Source organism: Phalaenopsis equestris, unplaced genomic scaffold, assembly GCF_001263595.1.
Source record: "Phalaenopsis equestris unplaced genomic scaffold, ASM126359v1 Scaffold000058, whole genome shotgun sequence".
Lineage (NCBI taxonomy): Eukaryota > Viridiplantae > Streptophyta > Magnoliopsida > Asparagales > Orchidaceae > Phalaenopsis > Phalaenopsis equestris.
This window is the reverse complement of record NW_018164500.1, coordinates 415,342-428,635: the sequence shown is the minus strand read 5'-3', so window position 1 is coordinate 428,635 and position 13,294 is coordinate 415,342.

The window sequence follows — 13,294 nt, the reverse complement described above, 5'->3', positions numbered from 1 at the left end:
ATTTAATATATATACATATATATATATATATATATATATGTATATATATATATATGATTTTAGAAAAGTAATATTTTAATTTTGAAAAAATAAAATAATATTTTTATTTTTGAAAATACAAGACCGGACCGATCTCATATATGCAATAGTTTAAATAAATGAGTGTAACACTGCAAGTGACGTACCAATCACAGGAAATAGACACATTACTTGGTAGCGAGAATTGATTAAATAAACTATAAAATTTATGACATACGTTTTGGTCTGCGAAACTGTTTATGTTGACCAACAAGTTCTTCTATTTAATATAAAAGATTAAATATGGTTTATATTAAGCTAGGTTCTAAAGTTCCCTATAGAGGCAATCCCCTGTAGTTAATTACATCTTAAGTGACCGAAGTCGCTTAAGAATACTCTAGATTCAGATTAGTGATTTTGCCTTCAAGAATTTCAAATTTTTAGAGTTTCAAGGTTGGACATGGAAAACTAAAAGGAATGGATCAAGTAGGAACAGTTATTTTCAGGAATCCAAAAGAATGGAAGGTAGGAGTTGTCACTGATCCGAGGGGAACCTCTGTGACTTCTCAAGCTATCTTACTATTTGGCTTCAATTTTAAGAAAATGTTTTTTGTTGTTTCATCATGCCTGTTTTATTTTTTTGGGCTTACATTTACATGATCATAATCATAAAAAAACCTAGAAAGATAGGAGGGTTTACGTCATACCGAAAGATAACCTCAGAGCCTAAAATGAGTTAGGACTTATGTCACACAACATGATTGTGTATGAGCCTAAAGATAAAGTGAGGAATTTGTCATGTTAGACGAACTACCTTGAATTCCTATGACTTATTTTTTTAATTATAAGGAATGGTTTTGATTGTTTATCTGTTTACAATGATTAATTTTTGTTAAAAAAGGTTCTTGTAGTTCAATTGAACCCTTATCTATGATAAGTCCTGAGAATTTAATAGTGCTAGTTAAATACTTTCTTCTTACTTAATGCAATTCTATGTTTTTTAGCTTTTTGTGAAAACAAGGTTAAATGTTTTAAATGCTTGGTTATGATTTGACTAAAAATTAGGATATCATCTACATATATAAGGAAATAGTTTGATAATTCATTAAAAATAGTATACATTCATCATGAAATATTTGTAAGGTATTTTTTAACCTGCAGGACATAACATTCCGTTGGTAATATCCTTATGGAGTACTAAAGACAGTAAATTCTCTACTATTTGGGTGCATTATTATCTGTCAAAATATGGAGTTAAAATCTAATTTGGAGAACCATTTGATTGTTTTAATATGATTTATTAATATTTCTTTATTTGGTACGAAATATCCATCAAATTTAGTATTATCTCTCAATTCGTTATAATTTATTACTAATCTTGCTTTTCCTCCAATTTGCTTAGCATGATTTCTTACAAGCAAGGTTGAAATACTATGTGGGCTAATACTAGCCTCTATAAGTTTAAGGTTTAATAGCTCTTTTATCTAATTTTGAAATTCTTTTTTTATCTGCAGAAGTGTATTTCAAAGGACGTACTTTTATGATAAGTGAAAGATTAAATGGTTCTATTATAACAACTGGCTCATCCTATGTTGATACGCCAAAAAAAGGTTCAATTTTTCATATGTTTTTAATGCCTATATTTGGTGATTTTCAATGATATTGCACTTTAAGAGAATGTATTTTATATAATTTTGGTTTCAGGTATAAGAATTGGAGTGGCACATTTCGATGTCATTTCATGCTTAATCTCATTTACATTTCTAACATATTTTTGAATAAAATTACACTTTAAGTAAATGATGTTTTTATGCTTATTTTGTAGTTCTATCTATTAGGAACGCAACGCAACTGAAACGGGGCAAACAGAGCTGCAACGGAGCGAAACAGTGGAGCTGCTGCAGACCGCTGATCAAATGAGGCTTAACATCATTCTCATTTACAAGGTATTTGATCATAAAATACTCTGCATCTCTTAACTTTGATACCAATCAAATAGACCTTAAATTTATCAAATGCAAATAGCTAAAAAAACTCATTTTGAGTGACTCTGAGATAGATGGCACAAAGCTAGAGAGAAAACAATTTTAATGCAAAATATTTTAGCTTCTGAATAATCAAGATGAGTGCTAATTTAATAATATATAGGATCAAAAGGACAAAGTCCATGCCATCACTACATCAAATTTGTAAATAGGGATTTTTTAGTTCATAGAATAATATCCTAAAATATGCATAATAATTATTTTAGAAGAAAATTTTACTTTCGAATATTGTAATTAAAATTTAATTATAATGAATTTTACACACACACACACACACAGATATATATATATATATATATCTATATTAGCATAATATATGAATAACCAATCGAAATTCACTAAGTTAACTTTTTATGATTTTTTTACTATTATTCTCTCATTATTTACAGAGATCTGCTTTGTCAAGTATATTCCACATTTGAATAATATTCAACTGCATGTTCGCAACCAAAGTAGGCGAACTTCGTCACATACTACTTACTATTATAACCTGATTAGTGAATAAGTTTAGTTAATTAAGATGACTGATTTCATCTAAAACTTTTAGGCTTCATAGCTTCCAATTAGAAAGTAATCCTCGCTTCATTCAGTTCGCTCGAGTCTGGGCCCGTACAGCGGTCGGCGTAAATATAATGAAAGTGCAAAAAGTAAAACAATAATTCAATTATTTATAAGATAAACATTGCTTTAATTACGAACTGCGTGCTTTACTTAAATCACTTTCAAGCTTTTTAATTAAATTAATTAGGATGAGTTGTGTGTTGTTGTCATTCATTAGGCCGGTTAATTAAACTGGTTTTGAATATAATTAGGAAAACAAAGAGAGCTTGGTCGGTTTGCCAATTTGCATCAAGGATAAGACATTAATATTATAGTCAATTTATGTTGCTGTAAACTAGATTGAACCGAAATCAAATTAAATAATAATAATAAAATGGTGTTCATGCGGGTTTTTAATATTTTTTTTTTTAATTCGATTATGGAAGGCTTTGAAATTATGTATAGTTAACTCGTGAATATCTTAAACTATTTATAGCTTGCGAGTATTCAAATTGTTACCTATATGTCTTAAAAACACTAGCATAAATACCAAAACTTGTATTTGACTTTAAGAACTATTCTTAAAGTTTATGTTCGAACATTTGTTATTAATTAGAACTTAGAATATTTGAAGAAGTATTATGATTTTAAGCTTTAAATGGATTGTCTTTTGTTGGCAAGCAGGATATTGTGAATCTGGTAGCGAGATCTTAAATTCTTAAAAGCTTTCATATTTGAATTATTTTACATCCCCTAGTAGCATAAGTCAAAAAAGAAAACTCAATTTTAAAGTATTTTCATATTTATAAGCATAAATTTTAATGTTTTAAGCCTTAAAATTTTATATTTTAATAATTTTTTTTTTTAAACCCTAAGAGACTAAATATTCAACATACCGGTCCCCAATATTTTAAACCCAAAGAGCCTAAATTTTAAAAGCTCGAATTTTAAAATATTTAAAATTCAAATATTTTACTTTTTATTATCATTATTTTATATGATAAAAGAATCAAGATTTTAATGATTTACAAGTCCAAACCACTCAAAATTTTAGCAGCCACCAGGCGTTAACATTCGTTAGAGGGCATTAGAGAGTATCAACCTTCCTAGCTATCTAAATAGAATCCCTGGTTATTGCCGTAAGAAAGTGCGGTCGAGGAGAAAAATCAAAGTTATTTCAATCCACAGAAAGAAACAATGGAGGAACAAAATTGAACTTTTAACCCCCAAGTTCAATAGATATGAGGGGGCTTCAATGTACCTATAGAAAATGTTAGACTACAAAGAGAGAGACTGATTTATGCTTTCGAAATTTGCATCAATTAAAAAAGTTTTTTAAATTATATCTTATTTACATTTAAACACATATTCTTAAATAAAAAAAATAATTATAGGTATGGCTCATGTACCAGAACTTGGAGTCTCTTAGAATTGAAGAGGTGTGTCTCCTGGAATGAAGAAGGGTGTCTCTTGGAATTTAGTGGGTTGGGGGGAGCGAGGGCGTGTTAATAATTTTATCTGTGGGTTTTATCTATAAATATGATGTGTAACTCTATGGGTATATACTAGACTCTTCTTAAATAATGATATTCGCCGCTCTGTTCTCGAGGACGTAGGCATCTTTGCCGAACCTTGTTAAACCTCTGTGTTCTTCTGGATTTGTGTCTATTATTATTTTTCTTCGCCCTAAATTTCTCAACAATTACATTTATTTATTTTATATTTTAGTTGCATCCAGCTAAACAACCCTATACAATCACTCGGTCTCTCTTTCGTGAGGATAAAATAATGGGCTTTCAGATTGTCAAGAGTGAACTGAAAAGCCCCAATATAGGACACAATAATTAGAATAGAGAGAGTTCTACTGAGAACAATCCTGTACAAATTAATTCAATTTAATTTGAAATTAACTAAAGATTTTGAGGGAGTTTGGGCCAGAATATTTTTTTAAATTTTAATCAAAATATAATTTAAACAAATCAAATTGATTGATTTGAAGACAAATAATATCAAAACATGATCTGACTGTGAGTCACACGTAAAGGAATAGAACGTAAAATAAAAATACGAGGTGAGAGAGATACTGAGAGAGATGCATAGTTGATACGCCACTAATAAATTTTCATCATCCATCACGAATCTCGATATAATATTTTGAGCAAGAAATAATCAAACTTCAATTAAGAGTCATTTAGAGCTCCAATTTCAGTAAACTTATGGTCAAACTGACCGACTCAATGAGGCTGACTCAATGATAACAAAACTATTCTAATCCAAGTCAGATCAAGCCCAGATCATATCATTAAACCATTCTTGAAGGATTTCTGAACACATTTGGAAAGTCAAACAGATGTCGAATCTAGCGAGCTTATAGTCGAATCAAGTGTCTCGACAAGTCGAATCCAACGAGCTTAAGATTGCTCAATTCCAACATTGTTAAGGCAATTAAATATCCATCAAACGTCATCTGATCGAGGGAAGCTCTCTGAACCGTCCAATTAAAATGGTTCATATTTCTGCATTAATTGCACTCAGAATAGAGTCTCACCCCTCACATGAAAGAAGAGACTTGAGAAAAAGCGCATGCCCAACATCATCCTTGTCATCGTCGATCGTCGGCGACCACCGGCGACCACCGCCGACCTCCGTCAACCACCACAGAATGGCGACCTATCACTGCTGACCTTCGCCGACCGTCATCGACTGTCGTCGACCACCGCCGATCACCGTCGACATTCGTCGATCATTGCTGACCAGACGCCGTCAGTCGACGTTATAACTTGGAAAATCTAGTAATCATTTTTCGTCGGTGGGACAAGGAGATTTTGTAATCATCAACCTATAATAGATTTTTATAACTGGGTCAGGTCCCGTTGTTTTTTCCCTTTACGGGTTTTCCACGTAAGAACTTCTTGTGTCATCACATGTTGTTTCCCTTTCACCTAAGTGTATGTTGAATCCTCGTGCAACGCTAAGACAATAATTCATTACTCTACCGCCCCATATTTTCTAGCACACATCACTAGTAACGAAGAGTAATCAGTTTTTTTCAATTAGAAATTTCTCATAAGATGATTCTTTTATTTATAGAGAATGGGATACAATATGTAAAGTTACATATTTTCCATTGCTTTAATGGGGAGCATTAGAGGATATTTTAGGTATTTTACTTGTATGGGCTTATGACTCAACTACTCTCTGACTCGTTCAACTAAACTCGATGAGCCTTGATTCAGCAATGTGTGTTTTTCTGATTATGTTGAATTGGTTTTACGGGTTGGCCTTTGATGGCCTTCGGGTCGACAAAAACAGCTCGATTGACTTGGCTTCATCGATTGGTTATTTTAGTTTGGTTATCGATCGTTGATCCACGGATGAGGAGCTCATGTCAGGAGAAAGAGACTTTGCTATCAGGCAAAGGGTGAATTATCGTAATTCGATAGATGGCTCATTCATTGACGATGAGGTTTTTCAATTCATGATGTTTGTGGGTTACGTTATTACTAATTCTTGGCTCCTTATGAGGAATCTCAAGGGCGCTCATGAGATTGCTGAAAATATGGAATTCTTCCCTTAAGTCGGGTTGCGTTGATTCAAGAGATTACATCTAGTCAAGTGAGTGGGTCCTTCGGTCTTCCTCCAATAGGCCCTCCATATTTGTACATTTCTTTCTCATAGTTTGTTGAATCTCCTCATTATCTTTGTTGACGTGTTCATGATGTATACACATATTAAATGATTAATTAATTAAAATATAGATTGCATTCGATCATCTCATTATAAAATTTATAATAATAAAATCATTCTAATTTAACTTTGGTCATATATTCTAACTCAATTTTTTGATGATACATAAAAAAATTTGTTTGTGTATTACTGTAAATTTTATTGGCACGCCTATCAAATATTTAAGTGATATAAATGTTTTAAAAAAAATATTGTGGTTTATAATTTTTTCATTGTGTCACTTTAATTGATTGTGTACTTCATAAAGCATAATGATGTGCCTAGGAAATGACTTGAGTTTTGAGATGGTAAATGATTCTGCGCCTTTATCCCCTTGAAGTGGCGGTTGTGGCGCACCAAAGGAGGTGGAGAAGCGCAAGCGAGAGCGATACCACAAACTTCGAATCTGCTGCCATCCCTTTTATTCTCATGCTACAGTCTAAGCATGACCACAATAATGGAGGCGGAAGGCATTGAATTTTATTAAATTTTCGTGATAAAATATGAATTTTAAAAATTTTAAATACTATTTTATCTAATATTTAATTGTTATATAATATTATGTTCATTTTATGGCTATTTTAAGGTCCGCCTCAAGAATTAAAATACACTTGTTGCAGTATAAAAAATAGAATAAAATAGAATAAACTAGAACGATCGAATATGAGATGAAGTAAAAAATAGAATGAGAAAATTCACACCAGAAAAAAGTTATGAAGTGAAAAATAGAACGAGAAAATTCACACCAGAAAAAAGTAACGCACAGGAACACACAGATTTACGTGGTTCGGCAAATTATCTGCACAGGAGCACACAGATTTACGTGGTTCGGCAAATTATCTGTGTTTACGGAGTTGCAGAGGATTTTACTATTTGAGAAATATCACCAGTCGATTGTCTCGACTTATAAGAAGGATTTCTCACTTTTTTGCTCTCTCTTCTTCTTTCTATATACTGAGATACACCGAAGAAGATAAAGTTATAAGATAAGTAAACCTAATTTTTCTTCTGCCGCAAGCCACCAAGAAGAATCCAAGGGAGAACAATCTTCTTCTTCTTTCTTCTTCCTCTACCGCAAGAAACTACTGCTTGCGCTTCTCTTCCTCTATCCCATGGAAGCCTGAAAAAGAACACAAAAAAGGTCGTGCTAAATCAGAATGAGAGTCGTGTCATACCTTTCTTCCTATCTTCCTAGACATTGGAACCTGCTGCTCGAGCAAAGGAAGTAAAATGTCAAAGACCCAATGAGACCTCTCGGTTTCACGATAAAAAGGAGGTGGGGGTGCTACTCTTTGCGAAACAAAGTGATACGCCACCAAAAAATTTTCATCAATTGGCATGAATCTCAATGCATGACACGAATCTCGAGACGATATTTTGAACAAGAAACGTTCAATTCCTGATAAAAAGTCATCCAAAGCTCCGATTTCAAAAAAATTATAGTCAAACTGACCAGCTCAGTGAGATGAGTCTAATGATATCAAAGTTATTCTAATTCGAGTCAAATCAAGCTCAGTTCCAGTCATTGAACCACAATTAGAAGATTTCTAGACACATTTGAAAAATCCAATTGTTGTCAAATATGTTAATTTTATACTCAAATCGAGCGTCTCAACAAGACAAATCAAATGGGCCCAAGATCACTCAATTCTGATGTCATTAAGACACTCAAATATCCATTAAACACCGTATGATCAAGGGAAGATCTTCGGATCGTCCGATCAAAATGGTACATAATCCCGCATTAATTGCATCCAGAATACTATAAATATAGCCACATCCCTCTCATGAAAAGAGGGCGTAAGCCTTGGGAGAGAACTCGAGACTTTGAGAAGGAGTTGAAGTCTAGCATCACCGCCGACCATCACCGACAGTCTTCTGCCAACCACCACCAATTTGACACCGTCAGTCAACATCGTAACTTGGAAAATCTAATAATCCTCTCCTGTCTGTGAGATAAGAGCTCACCACTACGGTCAATGTGTCAACTATGACCTACGTGGTCATCAGCTCATGCAGCTTCCGACTCCGACCCCCGCAGTCAACGGATGTCATTCATACTCGCTCCAATGACCAACATGGTTCATAGCTTGTGCAACACCAGACTCTGGTCCCCGTGGCCTACGGACGTCATTCATACTCGTCACGACGGTCTATGTGGTCCATCGTTCCCGCAACTTCTTACTACAGTTTTTCCGATCAATCAAAACTTCATAAAGCAATCAACTACAACACTCACGATGGATAACTACCACCACAACAATCAACAATGACCCTTGCAACATATTGCAATCAAATTATACAGCTTTGTAATTCCATTCTCCCTAATTTAGGGGAAGAATGAACTTATGTACTTATCATTCATAGTGAATTATTTCAACTGTGCAAGACCCCGTGGTTTTTCCCCCTCTCAAGGGTTTTCCACGTAAAAAGTTGAGGTGACTTCCCCTGCCTACTTTTCTTCTTTTATATGTGCGTGTTGAATTCTCGTGTTATGCTAAGACGATAATTCATTACTCTACCGCTACAAATTTTCTAGCACGCATCAAAATGGATTTTTTTGCCGGAACAATTTGGCAGGAACAGTTCCCCATTCGCGAATCGGATGGTGAAAGGCGGAGCAAAGCATCGCTTTGCGAGAGCAGGCGGGCAGGAGCGGGATTGGGAGGCGGGAGCAAAATCGTGCTCCAGCTAACAAATCTCCCACTTAGAGCGAAAGGCGGAGCAAAGCGGGCGAGAGCAAGCGGGCGAGAGCGGGATTGGGAGGCGGGAGCGAAATCGTGCTCCAGCTAACAAATCTCCCACTTAGAGACTGATACACATGCTACAACGCCTTCTTCCTCGACCTGATATTCTCCACTGGCGGCGTCACTTTTTTTCTTCAAACGTGAATCTTCCATCTTTGCAACTCAAAACCCTCGTCTTCACACCAGAAGAACAACTGAAGTTGTTGTTGCGAGATATACTAGTTGTTGTGATATATATATAAATCAAACAGGAGAACGATCGATGAAGCAAAACATATAACAAAAAAATTCACACCATAAAACAGTAAAACAGCATAGAACACAGATTTACGTGGTTCGGCAAATTGCCTACGTTCATGGAGTTTCAAAGGATTTTACTACTTGAGGAATTTACACAAGTCGGTCGTCTCAACTTACAAGAGGAATCTCTCACTTCGTTGCTCTCTCTTCTTCTCTCTCTACACCGACGCCGAGATACACCGAAGAAGATAAACTTATAAAAGAAATAAACCCAATTTCTCTTTTGCCACAAGCCACCAAGAAGAAGTCAAGGGAGAACAATCTTCTTCTTCTTCTTTCTTTCTTCACCGCAAGGAACTACACCTTGCACTTCTCTTTTGTCCCGTGGAAGCAGAAACTATATAAGAAGAACACAAAGGGTTGTGCAGTCTAAACTGAAGGAGTGGTTCGATCCTTTTATCATAAACAAGAAGCGAGAATTGTCGCGACAGAGTCAGAGATGCGACTCATCGCGAAGCTGAGGGAGGCGCGATGATTGGGCGAAGCGAGGGCTTCTCTTCGCGAAACAAGGGGCGGGAGCGGGTCACGGGTATAATCCAGCTAACAATCTCCCACATGGAGACCAATACACAAGCTACAACATCTCCTTCCTCAAACTGATATCCTCCACTAATGGTGTCGCATTTTTCTTTAAACATGAATCCTCCACCTCTGTAACTCAAAGTCTCTATCTTCAATCCAGAAGACCAACTGAAGTTATGCACAACTTCAGTTTCTCAAGAGAAACACCCTTAGTCTACATATCAATAGGGTTCACATAGCTTTTCACCTCCAAGCTATTTCTTGGGTTACTCTTGTCTTTGCTTACAACTCCCACTGCATGGGCAATATACAGTCTCTACTGAAAGCCTTTTTCAACAAGTCTAGTCTTATACCTCTTACTGCCATCATGCTCAATATTTACCTGACACACCCACTTGTTTTGTAATGTCTTCTTCACTTGTGGAACTTCTTTCAGCTCCCACTTGCTGGAATTTTTATTTTGCAATATTTCTTCATAGCTTTGCGGTTCTCCAACATTTGTTTGTGAAACAATAAGAATGGGTGTCCCGGACCCACTCTTATCTTCACTTCCATCATCAACAAAATTATGAACTGTCAGCAATAGTTCATGATGTATTTCTTTAGATACCACATTTATGTTATCATTCTCCATCTTCTTAGAATTTATGTAGTTCCTCTTTATGTGGCCAGCCTTGCCACAATTCTAGTAGGTTACCTGTTGACCAAACTTTGATTTTAATCTCCCTTTATTAGAGTTTTTGTTCTGTCATCTCCCTCTGAAATCAGCATTCAGTGTTGAACTTGTACCTGAGATCTCGCCATACTCTTTTATGTGCACTTCCTCAGCCAAAATCAAATCACGAATATCATCACATTTCAGTTTAGATTTACCTGCATAACTGCTAATTGTCATCCTCATGGCTCATCCTCATGTCCTCATGGCTTCCCAACTATTTGGCAATTATGCCAACAATATTAACACACATATCTCATCATCAAAATCAATTTCAACTGACAACAATTGATTTGTGATAGTATTGAAATCATTCAGGTGTTGAACAACAGAAACACCTTCTGTCATCATCAAATTGAATAATTTATTCATCAACTACACCTTCTGCCATCATCAAATTGAATAATTTATTCATCAACTACACTTTGATTCGTCGATGACTTTTCAACATACCTGATAAGATTGTCATGAGATCTTAAGTTGTCCTTTCCTTGACGACATTGTGTGCAATGAACCTCGATAGGGTCAATGGAATAACCCCCATAACTTGTCGATCCAACAAATTCTATTCTGCCTCATCCATCTTTTCGGGTCTTTTCCCCAATAACGGAGGATGAGGTTTCTTCTCATAAAGTTAGTCATCTATCTGTATCATCCAATAACCAAAATCTGTGTCATCAAAATTTTTTATCCCTGAAACTTTCACTTCATATGCAACCATCATTCTTTCTCATATTCGAATAAAGCTCTGATACCAGTTGTTGCGAGATATACCAGTCGTTGTGGTGTATATATAAATAAAATCGGAGAACGATCGACGAAGCAAAAAATAAAATAAGAAAATTCACACCATAAAACAACAACTTAGCGAAACACATAGATTTACTTGGTTCGGCAAATTGCCTATGTCTTCGGAGTTGCAGACGATTTTACTACTTGAAGAATTTACATCAGTCGATTTTCTTGACTTACAAGAGAAATCTCTCACTTTGTTGCTCTCTCTTCTTCTCTCTCTACATCGAGATACGCCGAAGAAGCTCTACACCGAGATACACCAAAGAAGATAAACTTACAAGAGAAATAAACTTAATTTCTCTTCTGCGACAAGCCACCAAGCAGAAGTCAAGGGATGACAATCTTCTTCTTCTTCTTTCTTTCTTCACCTCAAGAAACTACTTCTTGCACTTTTCTTCTGTCCCATGGAAGCAGATACTACCGAAGAAGAGCACAAAAGGTCGTGCAGTAGTCTAAATTGAAGGAGTCGTGCGATCCTTTTATCGCAAACAAGAAGCGAGAACTATCGTGATAGAGAGGGAGACTCGACTGTTTGTGAAGCTGAGAGAGGCGTGACGATCAGGCGAAGCAAGGGCTTCGCTTTATGAAATAAGGGGCGGGAGCGGTTCACGTGTTTTATCGTGCTCCGTTGTGCAATACTTCAGTTTCTCCATAATAACACCCTTAATCAACATATCAACATGGTCCACATAGTCTTGCACCTCCATGCTATTTCCTAGGTTACTCTTGTCTCTTCTTATAACTCCCACTGCATGGGAAATATTCTGCCTCAGCTGAAAGTCTTTTTCAACAAGTCTAGCCTTGTATCTCTTACTGTCATCAAGCTCAGTCTTCACTCGGTACACTCACTTATTTTGTAATGTCTTCTTCCATGATGGAAGTTCTGCCAGCTCTCACCTGCTCAAATTTTTATCTTGCAAGTTTTTTTCATAGTTATGTAGTTTTCCATCATCTGTCTGTGGAACAATAGAAATGGGTGTCTTGGACCCACTCTCCTTCTCACTTTCATCATAAATAGAACTATGAACTGTCAGCAATAGTGCATCATGTACTTCCTCAGATACCACATTTACGTTATCATTCTTTATATTCTTGGGATTTCTGCAGTTCCTCTTTATGTGGTCAGCCTTGCCACAATTCTATCAAGTTGTTTACTGAATAGACTTTGATTTTGATCTCCCTTTATTTGAGTTTCTTTCATGTCATCTCCCTCTGAAATCAACATTCAGTGTCGAACTCGTACCTTAGATCTTACCAGAATTTTTCCTACGCCTTCTCAGCCAAAATCAAATAATGAATATCATCCAATTTCAATTTAGATTTACCTGCAGAACTGTTAACTGTCATCCTCATGATTTTCCATCTATTTGGCAATGATGTCAATGATGTCAATAATATTAGCGCACGTATCTCATTATCAAATTCAATTTCAATTGATGACAATTGATTTGTGATAGTATTGAAATCATTCAGGTGTTGAGCAACATAAGCACCTTCCGCCATCTTCAAATTGAATAACATTTTTATTAAATATATTTTGTTATTCGCCAATGACTTTTTATACATACCTGACAGGACTGTCATGAGATCTGCAGTCGTTATTTCCTTGATGATGTGGTGTGCAACAGACCTCAATAAGGTCAATCGAATAATCCTTAGAACTTGTCGATCAAATAAATTTCATTCAGCCTCATTCATCATTTCAGGTCTTTTCCCTAATAACGGAAGATGAAGTTTCTTCTCATAGATGTAGTCATCTATCTGCATCCTCCAATAACCAAAATCTGTGCCATCAAATTTCTCGATCTCTGAAACCTTCACTTCATCTGCTGTCATTATTGTTCCTCAGATCCGGATAAATCTCTGATATCAGTTGTTATGGTATA